Genomic DNA, 9635 nt, shown 5'->3' with positions numbered 1-9635 from the left:
CTGTCCCGCCCAAGAAAATTTTGGGGGGGGGCAAGGGGTACATGGAGGCCATGAAGGCCACGCCTCTGTGGCCCCCTGAACCTCCATTACCGCCATGGCCTGTAGAACTGCCGTTACCGCCATGGCCTGTAGAACTGCCGTTACCGCCATGGCCTGTAGAACTACCGTTACCGCCATGGCCTGGTGAACTGCCATTGCCACCATGGCCACCCACGCCTGAGGGTCCAGGTCCTCCCACGCCTGAGGGTCCAGGTCTTCCTACGCCTGAGGGTCCAGGTCCTGCCACGCCTGAGGGTCCAGGTCCTCCCACGCCTGAGGGTCCAGGTCCTCCCACGCCTGAGGGTCCAGGTCCTCCCACGCCTGAGGGTCCAGGTCCTCCCACGCCTGAGGGTCCAGGTCCGCCCACGCCTGAGGGTCCAGGTCCGCCCACGCCACAGGGTCCTGGTCCGCCCACGCCACAGGGTCCTGGTCCGCCCACGCCACAGGGTCCTGGTCCGCCCACGCCACAGGGTCCTGGTCCGCCCACGCCACAGGGTCCTGGTCCGCCCACGCCACAGGGTCCTGGTCCGCCCACGCCACAGGGTCCTGGTCCGCCCACGCCACAGGGTCCTGGTCCGCCCACGCCTCAGGGTCCTGGTCCGCCCACGCCACAGGGTCCAGGTCCTCCCACGCCTGAGGGTCCAGGTCCTCCCACGCCTGAGGGTCCTGGTCTTCCCACGCCTGAGGGTCCAGGTCCTCCCACGCCTGAGGGTCCAGGTCCTCCCACGCCTGAGGGTCCAGGTCCTCCCACGCCTGAGGGTCCAGGTCCTCCCACGCCTGAGGGTCCAGGTCCTCCCACGCCTGAGGGTCCAGGTCCGCCCACGCCTGAGGGTCCAGGTCCGCCCACGCCACAGGGTCCTGGTCCGCCCACGCCACAGGGTCCTGGTCCGCCCACGCCACAGGGTCCTGGTCCGCCCACGCCACAGGGTCCTGGTCCGCCCACGCCACAGGGTCCTGGTCCGCCCACGCCTCAGGGTCCTGGTCCGCCCACGCCACAGGGTCCTGTTGGTGAGTTTCGTTATTGTCAAGTCTTTGTTTTATGTTTGGATCAAGTCAAGTCAAGTCTTTGTTTTATGTTTTGATTTATGTTAAGATTTATGTTTTATTGTTGTGAATAAAACTGCACTTGGGTCCTTCAACTTGCCTCCAGTGGAGTAACTCGTTACATCTACGAACATTTTTGGTCAACTTTATTCCCACTATTCAGTAGAACAATAACGGAAATAAAACAAAATGCAAAATTCCCATCCCACATGAATACAGCGCTTATATCACTTATTCCTAAACCTAACAAAGACCACACCCTCACATCTAACTACCGTCCTATTTCACTTATAAATGTCGACATAAAAATTATTAGCAAAGCACTTTCCTATAGAATTGAAAAAATTATATCACATATCATCCATCCAGATCAGACAGGCTTTATAAAAGGTAGACATGCATCCAATAATACCCGCAGATTATACAATTTAATGCATTACTCATCAGTACAACAGAAAGATACTCTCATTGCCACATTAGACGCAGAAAAAGCTTTTGATAGGGTCAACTGGAAATTTTTATTTACCACACTACATAAATTTGGCTTTGGAGAGTCATTTATTAACTGGATCAAGATTTTATACACATCACCATCTGCCACAGTCACAACCAATGGACTAACATCACAAAGCTTCACACTGCACAGGGGGACGAGGCAGGGATGTCCACTCTCTCCATCTCTATTCACTATTTTCATTGAACCCTTAGCAGCAGCTATCCGCCAAAACCCAGCAATCAAAGGTATTGAAACACCACAACAAACACATAAAATCTCACTTTATGCAGATGATATTCTACTATTTATACAAGAACCTCTAGCATCTACTCAAGATATAATTAAAACAATTCAGTCCTTTTCAAAAATCTCAGATTACGCTATAAATTGGAACAAATCATCCATCCTCCCTTTACATAAAACTAAATGGGATGTGGCACCCCACCAATCACCTATACCTATATGTCATGATCACATCACTTACTTAGGCATTAAGATTTCCTCCAGACTGTCAGAGTTGGTAACACTCAACTTCACACCACTGCTAAAAAAAATAGAAGATGACTTGCTTCGATGGCTCAACCTTCCAATCTCCTTAATTGGCAGGATAGCAGCAATAAAGATGACAATATTACCAAAAATCAATTACCTATTCTCAATGATTCCAACCCACCCCACACTCACCTGGTTTAAATCACTAGACTCGATTATCTCTCAATTCTACTGGAAAAATAAAACACCAAGGATAAAACTCACTACACTACAAAAAACAAGGTTCAAGGAGGACTAGAAGCACCAAATTTTCATTATTACTCAATAGCTAACCAACTGCAATACATATGCAAATAGATCCACCCCACCCAATCCAATATTATATGGCTAGATATAGAACAATCACTATGCAAAGAATTAAATATAGCTGACATACCATTCCTCACCTAATCAATCAAACAACACACATGTTTTAATGCTGTAACTATAGCTTCCACTCTGACAGCCTGGTGGAAATTTCACCAAATCACTAATTCTATACTAGCTCCATCTAACCTCACCCCACTGTGGAACAACCGTGACTTCATAAGCAATAAAATTTTCGCACATGGGCTGAAAAGGGCATCACCCACATTAACCATATTTTCAAATATAACACATTCACAACATTTCCGCAATTGGCCCAGGAGTTTGGCATCGGGAGCAATGAATTTTTAAAATACCTTCAGCTCAAATCCTCTGTTCTGGCAAAATTAAATATCAAAGCCATAAATTTAGAACTTCCACCGGCAATATCAGACTTGGTTAACATTTCCTCTCAAAAGAAACTTCTCTCAAAAATATACAAAATAATTTCAAATCATCTTCAGACTACTTACTTACCAACTATAAAATGGGAAAACGATCTCTCAATAGCTCCTGAAGCCAACTTCTGGACCCAAATCTGTAAAAACATCTATCACATGTCCAAAAATGCCAATCTTCAATTAATACAATACAAAACACATCATAGAACACATTACACGGGCAATAGATTAGCTAAAATGGGTTTCACATCAGAAATCTGCACACATTGCAATCAGAAAGCTACAGATACATACATCCATGCAACATGGCACTGCACTCCAATCAAACACTTTTGGGAAGAGGTCACACATTCACTATCCGCTACAGTGGGCGGCCGCATCCCACTATCGCCATCTCTTTGCTTGCTGGGGGACCTCACAATAATTTCTGATAAAAATATAAACTCTAAAATGCTCCTCACAGCTCTAACCATCGCCAAGAAAACTATCTTCATGAACTGGAAAACTCGTAACAAAATACACATTAACCACTGGAAAAACCTTATTACAGACTTCATTTCAATGGAATACACATCTCCCCCTTATAATTATGCATCTGAAACTGACCTCTGCCATCCAACACTTTCTGACCTCTTACAACTATGAATCCCGTTTATCCTCTCAACTCTGATTCCTTCCACCTTTTAATCAATCCACTGATATTACTGCATTTTTGTTATTATTGTCGTCATTGTCATTATTTTCACTACTGTTTTTATGATTACTAGTATTATTTTTTTTGGTTGTAATTGCTGTTGTTATTGTTGTTGCTCTCATCGTTGTTATCACCATTGCCATCATCACCATCATTGTTATTATTATTATTATTATTATAATTTCTATTTTGGAATTACGAACTTGGTTTTCATTGCTACCACTACTGCTGTAGTTAAATCAATTGATTATTTCCAATTCCCCCCTAATCTTTTCATGTGTTTTTAATGCACCACAACGTAGAAGAGAAAGAAATAAGAAAATAAATGAAAAAAAAAGAAAATAATAATAATGTGTGTTCGTGTGTGTGTGTGTGTATATGTATATGTGTGTCCCGACGGATCACCACCTTAACGTGGTGGGGCACTTTGCGTGTCTCCGTGACCCCTAGAGCTATGTCGGCGGGAGTCTTGTACTCCTGGTAGGGCCACCCATGCCGAACAGGTCAAAGGGTAGAGGCCAGACAAAGAGTGATCCCAAACGCCTCAACGATGGAGGCGCCGGAAAATGGTGGGTTTGAGAGAACCACCAAAATGGCGGAAAAGTCTGAAGAAGGCAGCCCCACTGCCACGTGGGTAAACCCGGAGGGGTACAGTGGCTAGGGGAGTAAACCCTGATTACAAATCTGCCTTTGGGGACAGGCATAGGCGGAACCCAGCAGGCCGGGCTACCGGCAGACCCCTGCAACTCCTTTCAGACGAAGGTCTTCATGGGTTCTCTCATGCCACCGGAGATCCTTCTGGAAGGAGCCAAGATGGTGGGAGTGTGGAATGCACACCTGCACCTTCACCTTAATCCTTACCTATGAGCAAGCTTCCCCCCCCCCCCCCCAAAAGGTCCTGTGGCGATGTGGAATGGTGGTAGGCACAGGCCAAGGATGTGGCTAGGAGTGTCTAGCCAAACCATGCACACAGGCGGCAATGGAGTGATGGTCGTTGCAATTGTGGGATGGAGCAGCACATTGCCTCGGCAGCTTCCATTGCGACTGAGCAGTTCCACGCTGCTCACCCCTGAGATGGGGAAGGACCTGGAAAAGGTGGTTCAAAAAATGTCTGCGCCATACACTCTGGGCGGTATACCGCAACCGCCGGAGCATCCCAACATGCGGTCGAAAAACGAAAGAAAGAAATAGACACCTGAGTATTGCTTCATGGAATGTCCGCACCTTGTTGGACCTGGCTGAGACACCTGACAAGCCTCATCGTAGAACAGCACTTGTGGCCTTAGAGCTAGCAAGGTACAACATCGACGTTGCAGCCCTCAGTGAGACCAGGCTTCATGGAGAGGACTCCCTGACGGAGGTTGGTGCAGGGTACACTTTCTTCTGGAAAGGGGTCCCCGAAGGCACTCGCCGGACCCATGGAGTTGGTTTTGCAGTGAAGTCCAAACTGCTGCAGTTTATCCCTGAATTCCCTGTCGGCATCAATGAGAGGCTGATGACCTGGCGCATCCCCCTTGCAAAAGGATGCTTTGCCACCCTCATTAGTGCCTATGCACCAACACTTGCTGCCGAGTCTAACACCAAAGAGGACTTTTACCTTGCCCTCGACTCTGCCATAAGAAAAACTTCAGCCACAGACAAACTCATTCTCATGGGAGATTTTAATGCCAGAGTGGGCATAGAGCACCTGGTATGGGATAAGGTAATCGGCCGGCACGGTGTTGGGAAGATGAATGACAACGGCCTCCGGCTCCTTTATCTCTGTGCAGAACACCAACTGGTCATCACCAACACCATATTTCAGATGAAGAACAGATTCAAAACCACTTGGCAGCACCCACGCTCAAAACATTGGCACCTCCTTGATTACGTAATCGTCCGTCAAAATGACCGGAAAGATGTCCTCTCCACTCGAGTCATGCGCGGAGCAGAGTGTTGGACTGACCACCGTATGGTCAGATCCAAACTCCTCATGAGTTTTAGACCCCGTGGTCAGAGGACAGCTCCAAAACAAAAAATCAATTGCTCAGCACTCAGTAGCCCCACTTCACGAGACCTCCTTCGACAGCTCCTCGCTGATAACCTCAAAGAGATCCCGGAGGAATCAGCTGACTGGCCAACGCTGCGCCAAGCCATCCACAGTGCAGCTTCAGAGGCATTGGGCCAGCCGAGGAAACATCATCAGGACTGGTTTGACAGCAATTCGGCTGAGATACAGACACTCCTCAAAATAAAACATGATGCCCATAAATCTCTCCTGTCCTGCCCTGAATCTCCGACCTTGAAAGCCACCTTTAATTCAGCGAGATCTGCAACCCAGTGTGCCCTCCGGATCATGGAGGACACTTGGTGGGTGAAGAAGGCAGAAGAGATACAGCGTATGGCAGACTGCAACAACTCACAGGGCTTCTATGATGCCATCAAAACTCTCTACGGCCCCAGGAAGAGAGCGATTGCTCCAGTTCGTTCAGCTGATGGCTCGACGCTCCTCAAGGACCGCCACGAGATCCTCACCCGCTGGGCAAACCACTTTGAGACTCTCCTCAACCTCAATAACCCTGTTGACATTTCTATCCTGGATAACATCCCCGACCTATCACTAGTCACACACCTCAACAATCCCCCTCAGTTTCTGGAGACACGCCAAGCCATTGTGAGTCTTAAAAACAATAAAAGTGCTGGACCGGATGGCATTCCAGCAGAGGTCTTCAAACATGGAGGGTACCTCCTTACACGCCGCCTGCACCTCCTCATCTGTCATATTTGGGAATTTGAGACCCTCCCACAAGACTGGAAGGATGCCGATATCGTGGTCATCTATAAACAAAAAGGGGACAGAGCTGTGTGTGGAAACAGCCGTGGAATCTCCCTCCTCTCCATTGCAGGGAAAGTTCTGGCAAAAATCATGCTCAATAGGCTAGTTAAGTACATCTCAGAAGCTGCACTCCCGGAAACGCAATGTGGCTTCCGGAAGAATAGATCCACCACCGACATGATTTTTGTCTTAAGGCAGTTGCTAGAAAAAAGCAGAGAGCAGCGCACAGACCTTTACATAGCCTTCATTGACCTCAGTAATGCATTTGACACTATCAACCGTTAGATGCACTGGAAACAACTTTCCAAACTTGGGGTACCACCCAAGTTCCTCACCATTCTACAGCAGCTGCACAATGGGATGCAAGCCAGAGTCACCACAGGAGAACTTCAGTCAGAGTTCTTTGATGTAAATGTTGGGGTGAAGCAGGGCTGTGTCTTGGCTCCAGTCCTTTTTAACCTCCTTCTCTCTGCCGTCACGCACCTTTTTCATTGTGCGTTAGGACACAAGGACGGTGTTCTCCTTGAATACCGCCTTGATGGAAGCCTCTTTAACATCCGGAGGTTGCAGGCCTACACAAAGACCAAATCCTGCTGCATAGGTGAACTACAATATGCTGATGACTGCGCTATTCTAGCACATAGTCCAGAATCCATGCAGCACGCCCTCAACACAATAACCTGTCTCTACCAATTCTTTGGTCTTCAGGTTAACATAAAAAAAACTGAAGTTATTTCCCAAATCTTCTCTCAAACCTCTTCACCCCCCAGCTTCCATATAAACGGCATTCCACTTAAAAATGTAGATCAGTTCACCTACCTCGGTTCAACTCTGTCCTCTTGCTGCTCCCTTGATATGGAAATCCACACCCGTATCAAAAAAGCCTCCTCATCATTCGGCCGCCTTCGTAGTAGGGTTTTTGAAAATCGAAATCTGAGGGTCAGCACCAAGGTTGCTGTTTATAATGCTGTGTGTGTCTCCACCCTGCTTTATGGGGCGTAAACATGGACTCCATACAGCCGACACATCACCCTCTTGCAATCCTTCCACATCCGCTGCCTTCAGAAGATCCTCGGCCTCTCCTGGATGGACCGAGTCCAACATGCGGAAATCCTACAGAGCACCAATTCTATCTGCATGGAAGCCGCAGTGGCTAAGAAACACCTACGATGGATAGGGCATACCATCCGTATGCCGGACCACCGCATGCCCCGCCAAATTCTCTACGGTCAAGTACAAGGCGCCAAACGAGTGGCTGGTGGACAAAAGAAGCGCTATAAGGACTACACCAAGGGACTTTTAAAGCATTCCAACATCAGTCCCATGCATCTTGAAGCTCTGGCACAGGACAGATCAGCCTGGCAGGCTCCCTGCGCCCGAGTAGTTTCACAAATCCACGAAAAAAACCAACAGCGGAGAGCCACGAGACGCAGACAAAGACACCAGAGGGCAACTGGAGCTCCTCTATCCTTTGGTTTCCCTTGCTCCACCTGTGGACGAGTGTGCGGGTCAAGGATCGGCCTCAACGCCCACGAGAAGTGGCACCAGCGGCAATGTCGTTGATCCCCTCCCCAACCCCGAAGCAAGCGTCATCATCGGAAACGATGGACAGCTATGAGATGTATATGTGTGTGTATGTATGTATGTATGTATATATGTATGTATATATGTATATGTATATACATATGAATATGTGTGTATGTGTGTATGTGTATATATGTATGTGTGTATGTGGTTGCACACACACACACACTGAAAAACCTCATAAACACTCAGGCAGGTAAGACAGGAGAGAAGTGGTCACCCTGGGACAGCATCTCTGTCCCAAGTGGAGACACTCTCACACTGTACCCCTTCTTTTAATGCACCATAGACACTGCACATAACATACAAAGGAAAGGAAGAGAAAAAAAAAAAAAAAAGTATAGGAGAAAATAGGGACTGAATAGATGTGGGGGGAAGGTTATCTTATATTATCTTATATTCACTTATTATATTATCGTCTATTACTAATTTACTATCTAAAATTAATCTATCTATGGAGAGTGGTGAAAATGGTAATCATTATATAGGAGAAAGGGAAGAAGAAGAGAAGGGAAAGGAAAAGAGGAAGAAAAAGGGGAAGGGAAAAGGGAAAGAAAAAGGAGAAAAAAAGGGAAAAAGAAGGAAACAGAAACTTTTTTTTTTTTTCTGTATGATGACAGTATGATGGAAGTGATGAGTGGTGGTGGTGATGGTAATGAAGACGGTAATAAATAATTAATGGTTACTTTGCTTATGCACACACACACACACACACACACACACTCACACCCACCAACACTCACTTCTGGACTTAGGGAATTACTAGATTGTTTATTACTGCACTATTTTGGTCTGTCTATTAAGGAAAAAAAAAAAAAAAAAACCAAAGGAAATGATAATAATAATAATTGTGGGTATAAAGTAAGAATTGAATTGTGTGTATAAAGTCAGAATTGTGTGTGTAAAGTCATAATTGTGTGTATAAAGTCAGAATTGTGTGTGTAAAGTCATAATTGCGTGTATAAAGTCAGAATTGTGTGTATAAAATCAGAATTATGTGTGTAAAGTCAGAATTGTGCGGTATAAAGTCAGAATTGTGTGTATAAAGTCAGAATTGTGTGATATAAAGTCAGAATTGTGGGGTACAAAGTCACAATTGTGTGTGTAAAGTCTAAATTGTGTGTATAAAGTCAGAATTATGTGTATAAAATCAGAATTGTGGATATATAAAGTCTGAATTGCGTGTGTAAAGTCATAATTGCGTGTATAAAGTCAGAATTGTGTGGTATAAAGTCAGAATTGTGTGGTATAAAGTCAGAATTGTGTGGTATAAAGTCAGAATTGTGTGGTATAAAGTCAGAATTGTGTGGTATAAAGTCAGAATTGTGTGGTATAAAGTCAGAATTGTGTGATATAAAGTCAGAATTGTGTGTGTAAAGTTAGAATTGTGGGTATAAAGTAAGAATTGAATTGTGCGATATAAAGTCAGCATTGCATGTATAAAGTCCAAATTGTGTGTATAAAATCAGAATTGTATGATAGTCAGATTTGAATTATGTGATATAAAATCAGAAGTGTGATATAAAGTCAGAATTGTGTGATAGTCAGATTTGAATTGTGTGGTATAAAGTCAGAATTATGTGGTATAAAGTCAGAGTTGTGTGTATAAAGTCAGAGTTGTGTGTATAAGATCAAAAGAGAAAAAATAAATAAATAAATAAATAA

The sequence above is a fragment of the Gobio gobio genome (assembly GCF_949357685.1).
Source record: "Gobio gobio genome assembly, chromosome: 1".
In the NCBI taxonomy this organism is placed as follows: domain Eukaryota; kingdom Metazoa; phylum Chordata; class Actinopteri; order Cypriniformes; family Gobionidae; genus Gobio; species Gobio gobio.
This window is presented reverse-complemented; position numbering follows the sequence as displayed.